Raw genomic sequence first — 19,096 nt, 5'->3', positions numbered from 1 at the left:
CATCATTAATGATTAGAGAAATGCAAATCAAAAGAGATATGATTTCACGGCTATCAGAATGGCCACTATGAAAAAGTCAGAGGACTACAAGTGTTTGAGAGGATGTGGAAAGACAGGAACACTTATTCACTGTTGATGGGAATGCAGAAGGCTACAGCCGCGGTGGGGGACTGTTGGGCAGTTCCTAAAGAAGCTGAATATAGACTTGCCACGGGACCCTGCAACAGCACTACTGAGCATATTCCCAGGAGAACTGAGAGCAGTGACATGTCCTGCACACCTGCACACCTACATTCTTAGTGGCATTATCCCAACCGCCAGAAGCCGGAAACAGCCCGGGTGTCCATCAGCCGGTGACTGGATAAACACACTGTGCTGTATTCACACGGAGGAACATCGTGCCGGGGTGTGAAGAAGTCAAGTCGTAAACCCGATGACAACATGGATGAACTGGAGGACAGGATGGTGAGTGAAGCAAGCCAGACACAACGGGACAAATACAGGAGGCTTGCACTACTCTCACCTAATTGCATTGTGTAACATAATGTATGTTTCCATTTATACAAAATGTAAATATAAATCAATTTATACAGGAAAAAAAAAGTATTTGTGCAAAAATACCTAGAAATGGGATCTGCGGACAGCAGGGGAAGCAAAGAGAGATCAAGAGGTGATGTTTTTTCTTAGTTGTTTTTTCATTTATTATTATTATTGAAATAATGAAAATGCTCTAATGATGACTGAGGTGATCAACCCACGACTTTGCGATTGTGCCAAATACCACTGACTGCGCACTGTGGATGAACTGTATGCTTTTTTAAAAAAAAGGCAAATAGTGCGGCTGGGGCGGCTTGCACCCCAATGCTGACAGGGGGGTTTGGAGGGGTCAGACTAGACCGCAGTGGCGTCTGATGCTAGGGCAGACAGCATCAGAGGGGCTCTCAGGCGTGGAGGGCGCACGGCGAGGGGAGGAAGAATGCCGTGGAGACCAGGTCTGTGCGCAAGTCCGTTTTATTAAGGAAGTGCAGTGGGTTATATAGAGAATGAGGAGGGCGGGGTAGAGCAGGAGGAGGGAGGGCTACGGGGCGGCAGGGGATTGGCAGAAACTTGTGGGCGGACTTGTGGTTTTGTGCTGTTAGCTGTTGCTAGGGAAGTGGGCAGATTTCAGGTTATGGTGCAACAAAACAGCACTTAAAAATGGGAGAAATATGAGAATACACATTTACCAAAGAAGAAACGTATGATTCTTTTCATCACTAGGGAAATACATGCTAAAATCTGCTATACATAATAAAATGGTTAAAATCAAGAGACATAATACCAACCATTAAAGAAAAGGTGGAAAAACTGGAGCCCTCACACATTTCTGGTGACAATGCAAAATGGTGCTGCCACTTTGGGAAACATTTTGTCAGTTTCTTAAAAATGTAAACTTACCATAATTCATCCTGACTCCGCTCCAAAAAGTCTTTCCAAAACAAATGAAATTGTTTCCGTTCAATAATTCCTAGAGCAAGTGTACGGCAGCCAAAACTGGAAAAAAAAAATACACATCTATGAGCTGGAGCATGGATAACAAAAGGCGGTGCATTCATAAATAGATCCGCACCTCTACCTATCTAATCTCAGGCACCTCCCCACCACGCTGCCCTTGGAAGCAGCCCACCAGGCCTGTCTACAACCTACCTGGAGGACACGCAGGCCTCTACAGGACTAACTTCAGTGCCAATTACAGATATAAATAGAAGGTCAGAAGAGCCATGTGTGGGGAAACAACAACTGAGCCCAATTCAGTCACTCTAGGGACCATAAATTCCAAAGTAGGGACCACTGGACAGGCACCAAACTCCTGAGCTGTCTGCCCTGACTCAAGTGTCTGGATGCTTCTGGAACACTCAGGAGACCAGCTACATGGGGTAGTATAGACTCTGGCAGTGAAAGAGACCCTGCTGGGACATGCAGAAGCATTACCTCTGGGATGACCTCTGGGCTCACCTCCCTTTGAAGTCTCTTAGCCGCATAATTGATTTGTCTTTATTGTTTCCTCATTTTGGTCAAGGTCTTTTTCCAGTTGCATTGCTAGTTAGTGCTTGGCAGTAATCCCTCCGTGCCAGGGAGTCTCATACCCTGGAGTCATGTCCCACACTGGGGGACAGATAATGTATTTATAGGCTAAGTTTGGCTTAGAGAGAGGCCACATTTGAGGAACAAGGAGGCTCCACGAGGCAAATCTTAGGCACCCTATAATAGAAGGCCAAGTTTCAATTTCAAGTGTGAAAGTTCATAAGCACACACAGTCATCGAAATCAAGTGTCCATCAGTAGACCACCCTCCTCCACTAGTCATTGGCCCTGTACTAGGGGGATTCTTGCTGACGTCTTAGAGAATGTGGCAGAGCTCCCCAGGATGGGAATTTGACATTCCTTCGGTTACTGTCTGAATCTCCATCCACCGTGGCGATGCCCCACGAACGTACATTTATGTGCCTTATATGGACGCGAGGTGGGCTTCCTCCCATGTTATCCCGTCCCTGACATCCCACTCCCGTGATCCTGCCACAGACAGAGAACCACAGTGCTGGAGAGGACGTGGAGAGACAGGAACATTAACTCACTGTGGGTGGGAAAGCAGAGTGGTACAGCCCCTGTGGAGGACTGTTTGGCAGTTACTAAAGAAGTTAAAGATAAACTTGCCACATGACACTGCAATATCACTACTGGGTATACAGCCCTGATAGCAGGGACACAAACGGACATCAGCACACCCATGTTCAAAGCAGTATCATTCGCTATTGTCGAAAGTTGGGAACACCCCATGTGTCCATCCGTTGATGAATGGATAAACGTACTGCGGTGTATTCACATGAAGGAACATTATGCAGCAGTAAAAAGAAATGAAGTCATAAAGCCCATGACACCATGGATGAATCTAGGAGACATTATGTTGAGGGAAGCAAGCCAGACACAAAAGATCAAATACTATATGGTTGTGTTACTATGAACCAAATCTATCGTGTAATAGAATGTATGATTGGAAAAAATTTATCATATACCCAATATATTCAATTTATAATTGTATTGTTTTTACTCAAGTGTTTTCTTCTCTTTAAGTTGTTTATATATTCAATTATTAAATGCACAAAAGAAAAAGAAAATAGATGAGGTTACACTGAAGAGTTGAGTTTGGGGACTTTAAAATGTGATCTGTTGCTCAAGAAAAAGAGGTAACAAAATAGAGATAGAGTAACCAAAAGGTTATTTTTTAGGATAGTAAAAATCACGTGTGAAATATGAATGTGGATAAAACTGCATATATCACTGTAATCTTTGAAAATGAACAAATGTATGTTAACACTACAAAATATTAATATATCATGGGCTTGAGGTTTTTCTTTTTAAAGTACTGAAAAAGATTCTAAAAAAATTTATAATGATGAATGCACAACACTGTGATTATACTAAAAGCCACTGATTACACACTTTGGATGGTTTATATTTGTATGTGAATATATCTCAATAAAACTGCTTAATACATAAATAATTGTGCTAGAGCAGCCAAAAATGGAAGCTATATCCAGCAGGGAAACAGATAGAGAGGTGTGAAGAATTTTCTCATTAGTTTATATTTCTTACTACTGAAATAACGAAAATATTCTAATGATGACAGAGGCAATGAATGCACATCCATGTGATTATACTAAATACCATGCATTGTACACTCTGAATGAATTCTATGCTTTATTAATATCAATAAAACTGAATTGTTAAAAACATACATGTATCAATAAAATTAATTTGTTAAAAAAAAAGAAAGGACTGCTAATCCTCATCCAAAGATTTCATTGCTAAGCTTTTCTTGTAAAACCTTCCTGGATTTTCCCACTGAGAGCACACTGTATTCTTCCTCATCACACTTAGGATCTGCTGAGCGACAGGGCACTAGGAGAACAGCGTGGTCATCTGCATGGAAGTGACAGGGCCCCAGCAGCCCTGCCTGGCTCCCCTTCCAGGAGGCAACCCTGTGAAAACCACCTTCAGAAGTGCAGGGGGAACTGCAGGGGACAAGAGAAGGGGGTGGGCTGAGAAGGTCCAGCCATCTGTCCTGAGTGAGAGCAGAGGCTCCACAGCCCTGAGCTGCTTCCCTAGAATGGGCCCAACTCTTCTAAGAGGCCGAGAACAGTAAGCACAGAGGCGTCCTCTGCAGCCAGCCTCCTTTAAGGCCAGCTGGCTGACTGCTCCTGGCAGACAAAGCAGGGCGACAATGGTGTCCCCAAGGCACCCAGGTCATCCCCCCCCCCCCACCAAGGAGAGGCTCCTGGAGATCCTGGAAATGCTCAGCACACCCCTGGGCTCCCACAGCAGCCTCGGGCAGGCGGCCTGACCAGCAGGCGCCCTTTCCCAGGCTGTGCAGAGGGTCCTAGCAGGCACCCAAATCCAGTGGCCCCCACTGGCCAGCTGCCCTCCTCCAGCCCTAGCAAGCTATCACCTTAGAAAGAGCTCACGAACTCAGCGTTACTCCAGGAAACCACACTTCTAAGAAAACTTGTCACCACTACCAAAAGGAAAGAGTGTCCTGGGACCAAGGGGAGCCCTGAGGAAAGCCAAGCCTGAGGCTGTCCAGGGGCTCCAGTGCAGCCACAGCCAGAAGGGGACACAGCGGTGTGGGCCCTAGAACCCAGCCCTCACCTGCCCTGTGGAATCCAGAAAGCAGAAAGCAGTAAAACAGGACACACAGACAAGGAAAGGCTCAAGAAACTCACCAGGGTTGTGACCCAAAGAACACAAATGCCTGAGAGCAGGAGGAACCACACCTGCAGACCTCTGGGGCCAGATACACACTTTTAGACGCAAACTGTGGTGGTCCCTACAAAGCTCCCAGGCCGGGCACAAACCTGCACCCAGAGGCCCCTCCCGCGAGGGCCCCAATCACTGTGCTCCCTGCAGGCACACACCAGGGGTCACTCACGCTCCCCCTGGGCCTCCCAGGAGCCCTTCCCCAGGAGCCCCCAATTCCCCCTCAGCAGTGACCCCTGGAAGAGCCACTGCTGCAGGCCAGTCCCTGAGCCTGGCCTTTCCAGGTGGGAGGAGAAGAGGGAGAAGCAGCCTCCGCCTGGCTCCAGGGGCCATCTGAAGTGTAGGGCCTTGGCAAGGGGGCACTGAAAGGGGAAGCACCCAGGGACCTGGGAGGGCCAGGAGGGTGCAGGGCAGGGCCAAGGGGTGGACCATGGGGGACCCTGGGCAGTGCAGGGAGGGAGGGGGAACTGTGGAGAGGGAGAAGGGACCATGGAGGGGAGGGGGGACCACAGGGGTGGAGGAGGGATCATGGGGGGCAGGAAGGGCTGTGGGGGGCAGGAGAGACCAAGGGGAGGCAGGAGGGACTGAGGGGGAAGGAGGGAATGTGGGGGTGGGCAGCTGGGACAGTGGGGGGATAAAGGACCTTGGAGGGGACCATGGGCAGGGAAGACCATAGGCGGGAGGGACCAATGAGGAGGACAAACTTTGAGGGGACACTGAGGGTGGGGAATCATGGGGGGAGAGAGAAAGAGGGACTTTGGGAGGACAGGAGGAACTGTGGGGTGACAGGAGGACCGTGGGAGTGCTGGAAGGAAAGTTGGAGGAAGGGAAGACGGTGGGGGGACAGGAGGGACCATGTGGGGGGACCGGGGTTGGGGAGGATCATGGGAAGGAGGGAACATGGAGGAGGATGGACTTTGGGGGGGACACAGTGGGTGGGGGGACAATCACGGGGAGGAGGGACCGTAGGAGAGGAGGAGGAACTGTGGAAGGGCAGGAGGGACCGTGGGGGGGATGAGGGACCATGTGGGGGAGGAACTGTGGGGAGGCAGGGACTGCGAGGGGAGGTGATACTGTGGGGGGCACGAGGGAGTGTGGAGGTGGTAGGAGGGATCGCGGGGGCGGGCAAGGAGGACCATGGGGGTGGGGAAGAACCCTGGGGAGGAGGGAGGAGCCGTGGGAGTGGAGGGAGAATGGCACAACAGGAGGTGCATGGGGGGAGCAGGAGGGACCATGGAGGAATAAGAGGGACCATGGGGGGATAGAAGGGACCTTGGTGGGGGAGGAGGGATCATGGGGGGGATAGGAGGGACCTTGGCCGGGGAGGAGGGGCCATGGGGGAGGCAGGAAGGGGGGGGCAGGAGGAGCCATGTGGGGGTAGAAAGGATTGTGGGGAGGATGGACTGTGTGTGGGGGTGATTCATGGGAGGGGCAGGATGGCCTGTTTGGGGAGGGACAATGGGGAGACAATAAGCGGGAAGGAGGGACCATGGGGGGATAGGAGGGACCTGGGGGGGACAGGAGGAACCTTGGCGGGGGAGGAGATACTGTGGGGGGGCAGGAGGGTTCGTGGGGGGTAGTAGAGGCCGTGAGGGGGCTAAAGGGACCTTGGGGGAAGGGACTGTGGGGGAGAAGGGAAGGTAGGGGTGCAGGAGTGACTGTGAAGGGGCAGGAGAGACCTTGAGGGTGAGGGACCTTGGTGAGGTGGGAGTAACCATGAGGATGGAGGGAGCGTGGGGCACCAGGAGGGACCATCAGGAAACAGGAGGTACTGTGCGGGGAAGAAGAGGGACCTGGGAGGGGACAGGAGGGACTGCGGGGGGAGGAGGGAGAGTGGGGGGACAGGAGGAGCCATGGGGGACAGGAGCCTTGGGGGGGCAGAAAACATTGTGTGGGGGAGGGACCGTGGATGGGGGCTGGTTCATGGGGGGGATAAAGGAGGGGACTTTGGAGGGTCAGGGACCAAGGGGGGGGCTGCACGGCCTGTTCGGGGAGGGACAACAGAGGGGTGGTCTTGGGGGGAGGGACAGTAGACGGGGAAGAGGGACTTTGGGGTGAGGGCAGGAAGGACCATGGGAGCCAAGGAGGGACCTGGTGTGGAGAGGGACAGCGGGGGTTAGGAGGGAGAGTGAGGGGGAGGGAGTGGGGGGGGACAGGCGGGAGTGGGGGAGACAGGGAGCGTTGGGAGGGGTAGGACCTTGCAGGAAGGGGGACTGTGAGGAAGAGGGGGGACTAAGTGGGAGGAGGAAGCGCTGTGGGACTGGAGGAACACTGGGGGCAACATTCAGGGGCCAGAGGGGCCCTGGGGGGGACACGGGGGACGGTGGGGTGTTCAGGACCATGGGGGGCGCAGGAGGGGCGGGGATGAGGGCGGGCCACCCTTCCCGTGAACCCCCGGGACCTTACTGTGCCGCGGGCCCGGCACCACAGTCCCGCACGGCCAGGACCCCGACAGCAACCTGCGCCCCCCCCACTGCACCCTGCGCGCCCCCCCCGAGTGCACCCCGCCCCACCCCGACTGCACCCCGCGCCCCCTCGACTGCACCCCCGCCCCCGGCCCCGCGCCGCCCCGGAAGCAGCGCCCCCGCCAGGCCCCGCCCGGGCCCCACCAGGCCCTGAGGGCGCGCAGGAACCGGGCCCCGCACGACTTTCCGGGACCCGCGCCCCCGACGCCACCAGCGGGGAGCTCCTCGCCCCCTTCTCCGCGCCCCGGGGGTCCCCGCCCGCCTGCCCCGCCCCGACGCCAAGTCCTTCCCAAACTTACCGCTACCCGGGCGGGACACGGGCGGGGTCCCTGGGCAAGGGCCGACAGCTCCCGCAGCCCCCACACCCGCCGACCACACGCCCTCCCGCCCTCGGGGTCCCGGGCGGCGCCCCCGGAACACCCAGCAGGGCCTCGTGCGCCCCACATGCCGCCAGCTCTTCAAAGCGCCGCCAGCCCGGGACGGGGCGGGGCTTCAGGGGCGGAGCGTCTGCGTCTGCGCCAGAGCTTGAGCCAATGAGCTATCGCCCCGCTCCGGGACGCCACGCCCCTACGGGGGCCTGTCCTACCCTTGATGGACAGCCAAAGGCACCCAATCACCTACTACCCGGCTTGATCTCCGGACACCTGTGCAAAAACCAAACACCTACACCAATAATGACCAATAGAAGGAGGAAATCAAGAAATAAACCGTCATTTATAATAATAATATAAAAACATCACATACTTAGGAATAAATTTAAATAAAGATGTAAATGACAAACACAGAAATCTACACAACACTTTAATCAAAGAAGACGTAAACAAATGGAAAAATACTCCCTGTCCATCAATAGGAAGAATAAACGTCATTAAGGTGTCTAAACTGCCCGAAATAATCTACAGGGTGAATGCAATCCTAATAAAAATAAACACAGCATTTTTTACTGATTTGGAAATACTCCCTGTGAAATGTATTTGGAAGGGCAAGGTACCCTGAACAGTCACAGACATATTGAAAAAGGAAAATGAAATCAAGGAAGGGCACTACCTGACGTTAAATCATACTACAAACCTACAGTGGTCAAAACTGCATTGTACTGTCACAAGGACAGACATACTAACCAATGGAACTGGACTGAGAGTCGGGATATAGATCCTGATGTATAGAGTCACCTGATGTCCGACAGGGCACCAAGCCCAATCAACTGGGAGAGTATGGCCTCGGCAACAAATGGTCCTTGGAGTACTGCATATCCATATGCAAAGGAATGACAGATGAACACCTGATATAAAAATCAACACAAGGTGCATCAAAGATCCAAATAGAAAAGCCAAGACTTAGGAATATACCCTAAGGAAGAATCTACAAGACCTTGTGACAGGAAATGGCTTCATGAACTTCACACTCAAAGCAGGAGCAGAAAAAGAAAAAATAGATGAAAGGGACCTCCTCAAAATTAAAACCTTTTGTACTTCAAAGAAGTTTCTCAAGAAACTGACAAGACAGCCTCCCTAATGCAAGGAAATATTTGGTAACCAGATACCTGAGGGAGCCTAATATCGAGCATATGGAAAGGAATCCTTGATCTCAAAATAAGGAGACAAACAACCCATTTTAAAAAATGGGCACGAGATTTGAACAGACATTTTTCCAAAGAAGAAATACAAATGGCTAAGAAGCACATGAAAAGATCCTCAACATCAATAATTAGAAGGGAAATGCAAATCAAATCTATAGTGAGATACCATCTTACACCCATTAGACTGGCTACTATAAAAACGAAAGGACTTCAAGTGTTGGAGAGGATGTGGAGGAAGGGGAACCCTCATTGCCTGCTTGTGGGAATATACAATGGCCAGGCATTGTGGAGGACAGATTGGCAGTTCCTCTGTGCTTACTGTTCTGGGCCTCTTAGAAGAGTTGGTCCCGTTCTAGGGAAGCAGCTCAGGGCTGTGGAGCCGCTGCTCTCACTCAGGACAGATGGCTGGACGTTCTCACCCCACCCCCTTCTCTTGTCCCCTGCACTTCCCCCTGCAGTTCTGAAGGTGGTTTTCACAGGGTTGCCTCCTGGAAGGGGAGCCAGGCAGGGCTGCTGGGGCCCTGTCACTTCCATGCAGGTGACCACGCTGTTCTCCTAGAGCCCTGTCACTCAGCAGATCCTAAGTGTGACCAGGAAGAATACAATGTGCTCTCAGTGGGAAAATCCAGGAAGGTTTTACAAGAAAAGCTTAGCAATGAAATCTTTGGATGAGGATTAGCAGTCCTTTTCTTTTCTTTTTTATTTTAATAAATTGATTTTATTGATCCATGTATATGTTTTTAGGAAATCAGTGTTTTATTGATGTTTTAAGAGAAGCATACAGTTCATTCAAAGTGTACAACCCATGGTATTTGGTGTAATCGCGTTGATGTGAATCGTTACCTCAGTCAGCATCAGAATATTTTCATTATTTCAATAAGAAGAAAAATAAACTAATAAGAAAATTCTTCAAAACTCTAACGGATTTCCATGCTGGAAATAGGAGCACAATTAAATTTATGTATTCAGGAATTTTATTGAGATATATTCACATACCACACAATTTATCCAAAGTTTATAATCAATGACATTTATTATAATCACAATGTTGTGCATTCATCACCATAAAAATTTTTAGAACATTTTTAGTACTTTAAGGAAAAACCACGCCCCTTAGCAGTCCTTCCCCATCCCTACATAACCACAAATGTAACTTCATCTTTATAGACTGATTTACATTTTATATAAATAGAAGCATGCAGTAGGTTGTAGTTTCTGTCAGGTTTCTTTCAGATACCAGAAGTGATAATAAAATATTAGCATTTTGTAGTGTTAACATACATTTGTTCAATTTCAAAGAGAACAGTCATATCTGCAGTTTTATCCATAGTCATATTTCACACTTGGTTTTACTATGCTGAAAAATAACGTTTGATTACACTCTCTTGTTTGTTACATCTTTTTCTTAAGTAACAAAGTTTAAAGTCTCCAGTGCTCAAGTCTTTAGTGTAACCTCACTTTATTTTTCACTTCATTTTTTAAATTTAAAAATTGAATATATAAAGAATATTTTAAAAAGAAAACCCTGTTGGATAAAATCATACATTTCTAAAATATATTGCATACATATACACTTTTTTTCAATCATACAATATATTACACAATATATTTGGTTAATGGTAACTTGCTCATATGGTATTTGTCCTTTTGTGTCTGGCTGGCTTCCCTCAACATAACGTCCTCCAGATTCATCCACGTTGTCATATGCTTTATGACGTCCTTTCTTCTTACTGCCCGCATAATGTTCCGTCATGTCAATACACCACAGTTTTTTTAATCAGGGCAAGTGCCTGACAGCCACAACTGGAAAAAAAATACAAATATCTATTGGCTGGTGCCTGGGATGTGCTTCACTCACCATCCTGTCCTCCAGGTGCATTCCCGTTGTCGTGTGGTTGATGACTTTATTCCTTCTTAGCACTGCATGATCTTCCGTCGTGTGAATACAACACAGTTTATCTGTTCATCAGCTGTTGGACACCTGGGCTGTTTCCAGGTTTTGGCAATTGTGAATAACGCCGCTATGAAGGTAGGTGTGCAGATTTCTGTTGATATCACTGTTCTCAGTTCTTCCGGGAATGTACCCAGTAGTGGTGGTGCAGGATCACGTGGCGAATCTATATTCCACTTCTCTAGGAACTGCCAAACAGTCCTGCACAGTGGCTGTAGCATTCTGCATTCCTACCAACAGTGAATAAATGTTCCTGTCTTTCCACATCCTCCGCAACACTTGTAGTTCTCTGACTTTTTAATAGTGGCCTTTCTGATAGCTGTGAAATGATATCTCGTCGTGATTTGCATTTCCCTAATCATTAATGATGTTGAATATTTTTTCATGTGCTTTTTGACATTTGTATTTCTTCTTTCAACAAATGTCTATTCATGTCTTTTGCGTCATTTGTCTTTTTATTGTTGAGTTGAAACATCTCTCTCTATATCTGGGATATTAAACCCTTATCCGACATGTGATTACTAAGTATTTTCTTCCATTGAATTGGCTGCCTTTTCCTTCTTCTGACAAAGTCCTGGGAGGTGCAAAAGTGTTTAGTTTTAAGGAGGTCCAATTTATGTAATTTCTCTTTTGATGTTTGTGCTTTGGGTGTAAGGTCCAAGAAACCACCACATAACACAAGGTTTTTAAGATGCTTCCCTACATTTTCTTCTAGTAGTTTATTGGTACTTGCTTTTATATTTAGGTCTTTGTATCCATTTTGAGTTGATTCTTTTTTTTTATGTTATTATCATTTATTTATTTATTAATATTTAGAAAGCTTTTAGATATACTTCTCTTCCCTTCCCTTCCCCCCACACCCATTGTCTGTTCTCTGTGTCCATTCATTGTGTGTTCTTCTGAGTTTGCTTGCATTCTTGTCATTGGAACCGGGAATCTGTGTCTCTTTTTGTTGTGTCGTCTTGCTGTGTCAGCTCTCCGTGTGCATGGCACCACTCCTGGGCAGGCTGAACTTTTTCGCACAGGGCGGCTCTCCTTGTGGGGGCGTGCTCCTTGGGCACGGGGTTTCCCTACGGAGGGCACACCCCTGCGGGGCACGGCACTCTTTGCGTGCATCAGCGCTCCGTGTTGGCTAGCTCACCACATGGGTCAGGTGAGCCTGGGTCTGAACCCTGGGCCTCCCATCTGGTAGGTGGATGCTCCATCAGTTGAGCCAAATCTGCTTCCCTTGAGTTGATTCTTATATAGAGAGTGAGATAGGGGTTGCCTTTCATTCTTTTGGTTATAGATAACCTGTTCTCCCAGCAGCATTTGCTGAAGAGTCTTGTTTTTTCCCCATTAACACAGGCTTGGAGGGCTTGTCAAAAACCACTTGACCATAGAGGTGACGGTTAATTCCTGCACTCGCAGTTCTATTCCACACATCGCTCCCTCTGTATCTTTTTATTGCAGTATCATGCGAATTTGTCCAGCGTAGCTTTGTAATATGTTTCAAGGTCAGCCAGTGAAATTACTTCTGTGTTGTTGTTCTTTTTTAGAATACTTTTGGCTATTCACATGCACTTCCCTTCCAAGTGGTTTGGTAATTGTCTTTTCTGTTTCTCTAAAGTAGGCTGTTGAAATTTTGCTTGGTCTTGCAGTGAATCTATAAATCAGTTTGGGTAGGATTCACATCTTTATGGTGTTTGGTCTTCCAGTTCACAAACATGGAATGTCTTTCCAATTGTTTCGGTCTTTTCAAATTTCTTTGAGCATTGTTTTGTAATCTTCTCCCTATAGGTCCTGTGCGTCTTTTGTTAAATTGATCGCTAGGTATTTGAGTGTTTTTGTTGCTATTGTAAATGAAATTTTCCCCTTTTTTTCTCCTCAAAATGTGGAATACTAGTGTACAAAAATATAACTAATTTCTCCGTGTTGATCCTGCTGCCTGCCATTGTGCTGAACTCATTTATTAGCTCAAATAGCTTTGTTGTAGACATTTCAGAATTTTCTAAATATAATATAAGGTGACTTCCTCTTTCTTCTTTATACGTCTTCAATTATTTTTTCTTCTCTAATTGCTCTACCTAGAGCTTCTGTTACAATGCTGAATAACAATGGTGCTGGTGGGCATCCTTGTTTAGTTCCCAGTACTAGAGGGAAAGCTTTCAACCTTTCCCCAGTTGGTGCGATGTCAGGTGTGGCTTTTTCATGTGTGGTTTTTATCATATTCAGGAATAATCCTTCTACTCTTCTGTTTTGAAATGTTTTTATAAGAAATGATACTGGTTTTAATCGAATGCCTTTTCTCCTTGATTGAGATGATCATGTGTCTTTTTTTCCTTCCATTTATTAATGTTGTGTATCACAACGATTGATGTTCGAATATTGAACCAGGCATGCCCATCAGGAATAAATCCCACTTGATTGTGATGTATAGGACTTTTGATATGGTGCTGGATTCGATTTATAAATATTTTGGTAAGAATTTTTGCATCAATGTTCATTAGAGAGATTGGTCGGTAATTTCTTTTCTTTACTGTGTCTTTATTTGGGTTTGGTATTACAGTGATGTTGGCTTTCTAAAAAATGGTGGGTTATTTTCCCTCCTTTTCAACTTTCTGGAAGAGTTTAAACAGGATTGGTGTTAATTCTTTTTTAAATGTTTGGTAGAATTCACCTGTGAAGTGACATGGTCCTAGATTTTTCCATTGTTGGTGATTTTTAAAGACAGTTTCAGTGTCCTTCAATGTGATTGGTTTGGTAAGTTCTTGTATTTCTTGTAGCGTTAATGTAGGCTGGTTGTGCTTTTCTTGGCGTTTGCTCATTTCCTCTAGGTTGTTTAGTTTGTTGGCAGACAGTTTCTCAGAATATCCTCTTATGATCCTTTTTAGTTCTGTGGGATCAGTCATAACTTCCCCTCTATCATTTCCAATTGTATTTATTAGGATTTTTTTTTTCGTTGTTAATCTTGGTAGGGGTTTGTGAATTTTACTGATCTCCATCTCAAATAACTGGCTTTTGGTTTTGACTGTTTTTTTTTTTCTTTCTCAATTTCTTTCAATTCTATTCTAATCTTTCTTATCTCCTGCTTGTTTTGAGGATGGTTTGCTTTTCTTTTTCTTGTTTCTTCTGTTGTTCAGTTAATTCTTGGATTTTAGCTCTTTCTTCTTTTTTAATATAGGCATTTGTGAATTTAACTTTTTCTCTCTGTCATTGATTGTGATTTTGATTCCCTTCTGATCTGAGAAGATGCTTTGTATAAATTGATTATGTTTATATTTATTGAGTGCTGTATTGTGCCCTGATATGTGGTCTGTCCTTGAGAAGGATGCATGGGTATGTTCAAAGAATGTCTAATGCACTGAGTTTGGATGCTGTGTTCTGTATATGTGTGTTAGGTCTAACTTATTGATCATATTGTTTCAGGTCTCTCTTTCCTTGTTGGTCTTCTGTCTAGTTCTGTCTAATGTTGTGAGAGGTGTTTTAAAATCTCCACTTGTTTATTGTAGAGATGCCTGTTTCTCTGTTCAATTTTCCCAGAGTTTGTTCCATGTATTTGGGAGACCTTGGTTAGGTGCATAGATATTTATGTCTGTTATACCTTCCTGGTTGCTTGTCCCTTTTATTAATATTTAATGGCCTTCTGTATCTCTCTTAACTTTTTGCACTTACTGTCTGTTTTCTCCAATATTAGTATAGCTAAGCCTGCTTGTTTTTGGTTACTATTTGCATGGAGTATCTTTTTCCAGCCTTTCACTTTCAGGCAGTTTGTATCCGTGGGTCTAAGGTGGGTCTCTGGTACGCAGCATACGACTGACTCATGCTTTTTTTAAATACATCCTGTCAGCCTGTATTTCTTAATTGGTCAGTTTAATCTATTCATATTCAGTGATATTACTGTAAATGCATTAGTTCTTTCCTCCATTTTCTTCTTTGGTTATCATATGTCATATCACATTTTGGTCTGTCTTTTTACTTTTTTGGTTCTCCTTCTATTCTCCTATTCTCTCCTCCAAGCTTCACTCTCCTTTTTCTTTCAGGTTCTAAGGCTTCCCTTAATATATCCTGCAAGATGGATTCTTTATTATGAACTCTATTTGTATTGGCTTGTGAATATTATATACCCACCTTCGTATTTGAAGGACAATTTTGGTGAATGCAGAATTCTCGGCTGGCAGTTTTTCTCTTTTGGTCTCCTAATTTTATCATAGTGCAGTCTGCTTGCCTCCATGGTTTCTCATGAGGAATCTGTACTAAATCTTACTGGGTGTCCCTTGTAAGTAATGGTTCTCTTCTCTCTTACTGCTCTCAGAATTTTCTCTTTATCTCTGAGGTTTGACTTTCTCAGTAGTATGTGTCTTGGAATAGGTGTATTTGGATTTATTCTGATTGGGATACAGTGGGCTTCTTAGACATGTAGGTTAATTTCTTTCCCTGGAGTTGGGAAATTTTCAACTATTATTTCCTCAAATACTAGCCCCTCCCCTCCTTCCCCTGTCTTCTCCTTCTGGATATCTTATGACATGTTTGTTGTTGGTTTTTGAGTTGTCATTCAACCTCTCTGAACCCATGTTCATTTTTTCCCAGTCTTTTCTCTCTGTAATTTTAGCTCTTCTGTCTTTGGTATCACTTATTCTTTCTTCTTTCATTTCGAGTTTGCTGTATGTCTATCGTGTCTTTCCTTCCCATTAGCTCTGTTACTTTTCTATTTCGGGTTTCACGTTTTTTGTGTGTGCTTGTTCAGTATCTTCTTGATCTCATTCATTTCTTTAGCCATATTTTTCTTTCATTTTCTTTCAATTTGATTTTGGAACTGTGTATGCATCTAATTAGTTTTCTCAAATCCTGTGTCTCTTTTGAGGCTTTGTTATATTCCTTTTCCTGGGTCATGTCTGTCATTTTTTTAGTCTGGCTTGTAAATTTTTGCTGATGCTAGGCATCTGATTAGGATGCAGTTTCCTCAGATGCTCAGTTTCTTTCTCTGTTGTTGGGCTTTGGTGGTGGGAGGCTGTGTGTTATTGCTGCTCTTTGATTCTGTGTTCCTCCTGGATGGTTTGTCTTGTGCCTGTTCTTTGCTCAAAACAGGGCTCCGCACCCAGTGTCAGCCAAAGGGGTGCTGATGCAGAATATCATTAATCTGTTGCCTTTATACAAGGTGTTTATTTGGGGTAGAAGCTTATTTACCACGCTCTGAAGTGCAAGTTACTTCCCTCACCAAAGTCTGTTGCCACAATTTGGAGGAAGATGGCTGCCGATGTGTGCCAGGGTTCAGGCTTCCTGGGTTCCTCTCTTCCTGGGGTTCAATTCTCTCCACGTCCAGCTCCTGTCTGTTCACCACAAGTTCAGCTCTAGACTAGAAGGCTCTCTAGGCTTTGCCTCTCTCTACGAAGTCAGCTGTAGAGTATCAGGCAAATATATCTGTCCTCTCCCTTGGGCTTCAGCTGTGTCTAAAGAGCTCTCTCTGTTCCTCTGGCGATGATCTCCTGTGTGTTCACTTCCTGGGCTACAGCTCAAAAACTCCAGCCATCTCTTTTGTCATGTTGTTTTCTCTGTGAGTCCCATCCACCAAGGGGCAGGGATACAACGTCCTGCTGATGTGGCCCCATCAAAGCCTTGATCATTATTTAATCACATAAACCTCTGAATCCAAGATAATGTACTATACCCTGAGGAAAAGACCAATTTATGAGCCTAATCCAATATTTCTTTTTGGAATTCATCAGTAATATCAAACTGCTATGCCCAGTAATGGGTTGCAGACTTGCTTCCTGGGGCCTTCGGAGGGAAGCCATATAGGCTAGCAGAAGCCTCTGCAATTTATTTTTAATTTACTCATGTGTTCTACCTAGTTCTGCTCCTGGAAGGTACTCTTTGGCAGCCCTTTCAGGTCAGTGCCTGGCTGGAGCGTTTTTGCTGTGACACAGACTGGAACAGTGTGGTAGAGGTTCTTGCCTGGAGATGAAGAGCCTTGTAATTTAAACTTTCTCAGAAAGAATTCGTCAGACTTCTCCAGCAACCGCCTCTCTTTTCCTGGGTAGGAAATGGTTCCACTCCCCTCTGTGTCCTCCACAGTCATTCCAGGTTAGTAGAGTAGGAGATTGAGAGGGTCAGATCTCCTTAGTCCTTTGCAGGCTCCCAAGGCAAACAATGGGCTGGTACTGCCCAGCCCGGTAGAGCTCCTGGGACTCCGCAGACCAAATTTGTGGGTTCAAAGTTTTCAGCCTTAGGCTGTGTCCCTCTCTCTCCTCTTTGCTGCAGAGGCGAGTCCTCCACACTCAGTCCTGGCTATAAGAGAGTGAGATTGAGGGGTGCCACCTGGCCTGGAAAGGCTGGTGGGGACACAGCAGACCAGATTTGTGGGTTAGAATGTGCAGCCTTAGATGGTGTCCCTCTCCATCCACTTTCCAGGGGCTGTGGATCCCTGGAGACCCCTTTGTCTAAAGTTGGCTGAGAGGCCTGAGTATTGTGAAGTCCTTAGAGTCGGGGAGGGTGCCAGGAGCAGTAGCTGCTGCTTTCCAGTCACAGTTCTTCTGCCGCGATTCCCCTCCTTTGTCCGTCTCTGTTCTGGGTGGGGTTCAGCCTTCACCTGCTGTCCTAAAGCCTAGAGATCTTTTTCCAGTCTGTTTCAGCCTGTCCTGCAGATACTTTTCTGGAGGAGGAAAGAGTCCCATGTCTTTGTATTCTGCTCTCTTCTTGGAATTCGTGACTGGTGTCTTCTTTTTTTAAAGGTTTATTTATTTATTTATTTATTTATTTATTTATTTATCTCCCCTCCCTCCCCCACCCCAGTTGTCCTCTGTGTCTGTTTTGCTGTGTGTTCTTCTTTGTCTGCTTCTGTTGTTGTCAGCCCCACGGGAATCTGTGTTTCTTTTTGTTGCATCATCTTGTTGTGTCAGTGCTCTGTGTGTGCTGTGCCATTCGTGGGCAGGCTGCACTTTCTTTTGCGCTGTGCAGCTCTCCTTCCGGGGCGTACTCCTTGCGGGTTGGGCTCCCCTATGCGGGGAAACCCCTGCGTAGCATGGTGGTCCTTGCGCGTGTCAGCACTGCACATGGGCCATCTCCACACGGGTCAAGGAGGCCCGGGGTTTGAATCGCGGACCTCCCGTGTGGTAGACAGACGCCCTAACCACTGGGCCAAGTCCGCCGCCCTCATTGTTTTTATATAGGTAATCCTTTTTTTAATTTAACTGACTTCTTTCAATCCTTTCAAAACTAATACTATCTGAACATAATTTGCCTAGATATATATTTTTATTTACTTTCAAAAGATACGTAGATCACACAAAATGTGACATTAAAAGCGGTAGGAGGTCCCGATGCCCCACCCCGCACCCCACACTTATCCCACATCAAGAACTTCTTTCATTAGTGTGGTACTTGCATTGCATTTGATGAATACATTTTGAAGCACCGCTACACAGCATGGGCTATTACTTACAGTGTAGTTTAAACTCTCTTCAGTCCATCCAGTGGATTCTGGTAGGATATGTCATGTCCTGCATCTGTCCCTGCAATATCAATCAGCACATCTCCAAGTCCTGAAAATGCCTCTGCATCACACCTCCTTTTCCCTTTCCCTGCGTTTAGCAACTCCAGAGGCCACTGTGTCCACATCAATGATACAATTGCTCCTATTGCTAGAGTAAAAATAATTCTGTTGTAGAATACCATTAAGTCCACTCTAGTCCATATTTTCTTTGTCTATCCCTAGGACCCTGGGATGGCGATGCTCACTCCTTCTCTCGATTGAGAAGGGGCTTCTTTCCCACATGGCTGGTGGATGTGACTCTCGTGCCCACAGCCGTAGACTGTCTTGGTTCCCTGGTGTGGTTGTTGTCCATCCTCATCTCCCTCTCAGCTGACCTGGGTAAGTCCAATGAAGTGGAGCGTAGGTGGTGCAGCAACACCACTGAGACTTAGGGCTCAGGTGGAACCTGGACAGCCCAGAGATTGAAGTCTCCTGGGCATACAGCAAACCCAGCATCCACCAGAAGTTCAATAAAAAGGGACAGAAGAGGCATTGTAGAAAGTCATATCTGAGTCTAACTCCATCACAGGAGGACAAATTGCTAATTAGGGCCTACCGTTAAGGCACTGAACCCTGCATGTATCTGCCATGACCATAGGACAAGGGTGTCCCCATAGCCCCTGGGAGCACCACTACCTGGGGTTGTGTTGTGTCATCTTTGGCTGTCTATGAGATCCTGCTGAGAAGTGCATAAGCACAATCCCTCTGATGACCTCCTGACTCATTTTGAAGTCTCTTAGCCATATAAACTCATTTGTTTTTACCAATTCCCCTTTAATTCAAGGTCTTTTTCCAGCT

At 46.3% G+C, this 19,096-nt stretch overlaps 1 long non-coding RNA gene across 2 annotated transcripts in view; it reads right to left on the bottom strand.

The window, feature by feature from the left end:
• The window catches only part of LOC131277396 (uncharacterized), a 50,728-nt gene extending 43,116 nt beyond the window's left edge, over positions 1–7,612 (bottom strand). The window contains exons 1-2 of one of the 2 annotated variants that reach the window (XR_009184572.1): positions 7,558–7,612; positions 1,438–1,533 (exon numbers count right to left, since the gene is read on the bottom strand). This is a non-coding gene — a long non-coding RNA (uncharacterized lncRNA). Of the gene's footprint in view, positions 1–1,437; positions 1,534–1,971; positions 2,174–7,557 lie in introns of those variants that run through there. The other variant, XR_009184571.2, reaches the window with a different exon arrangement.
• Between the last annotated feature and the right edge of the window lie 11,484 nt (positions 7,613–19,096).

The sequence above is a fragment of the Dasypus novemcinctus genome (assembly GCF_030445035.2).
Source record: "Dasypus novemcinctus isolate mDasNov1 chromosome 12 unlocalized genomic scaffold, mDasNov1.1.hap2 SUPER_12_unloc_1, whole genome shotgun sequence".
Classification (NCBI taxonomy): domain Eukaryota; kingdom Metazoa; phylum Chordata; class Mammalia; order Cingulata; family Dasypodidae; genus Dasypus; species Dasypus novemcinctus.
This window is presented reverse-complemented; position numbering and strand designations above follow the sequence as displayed.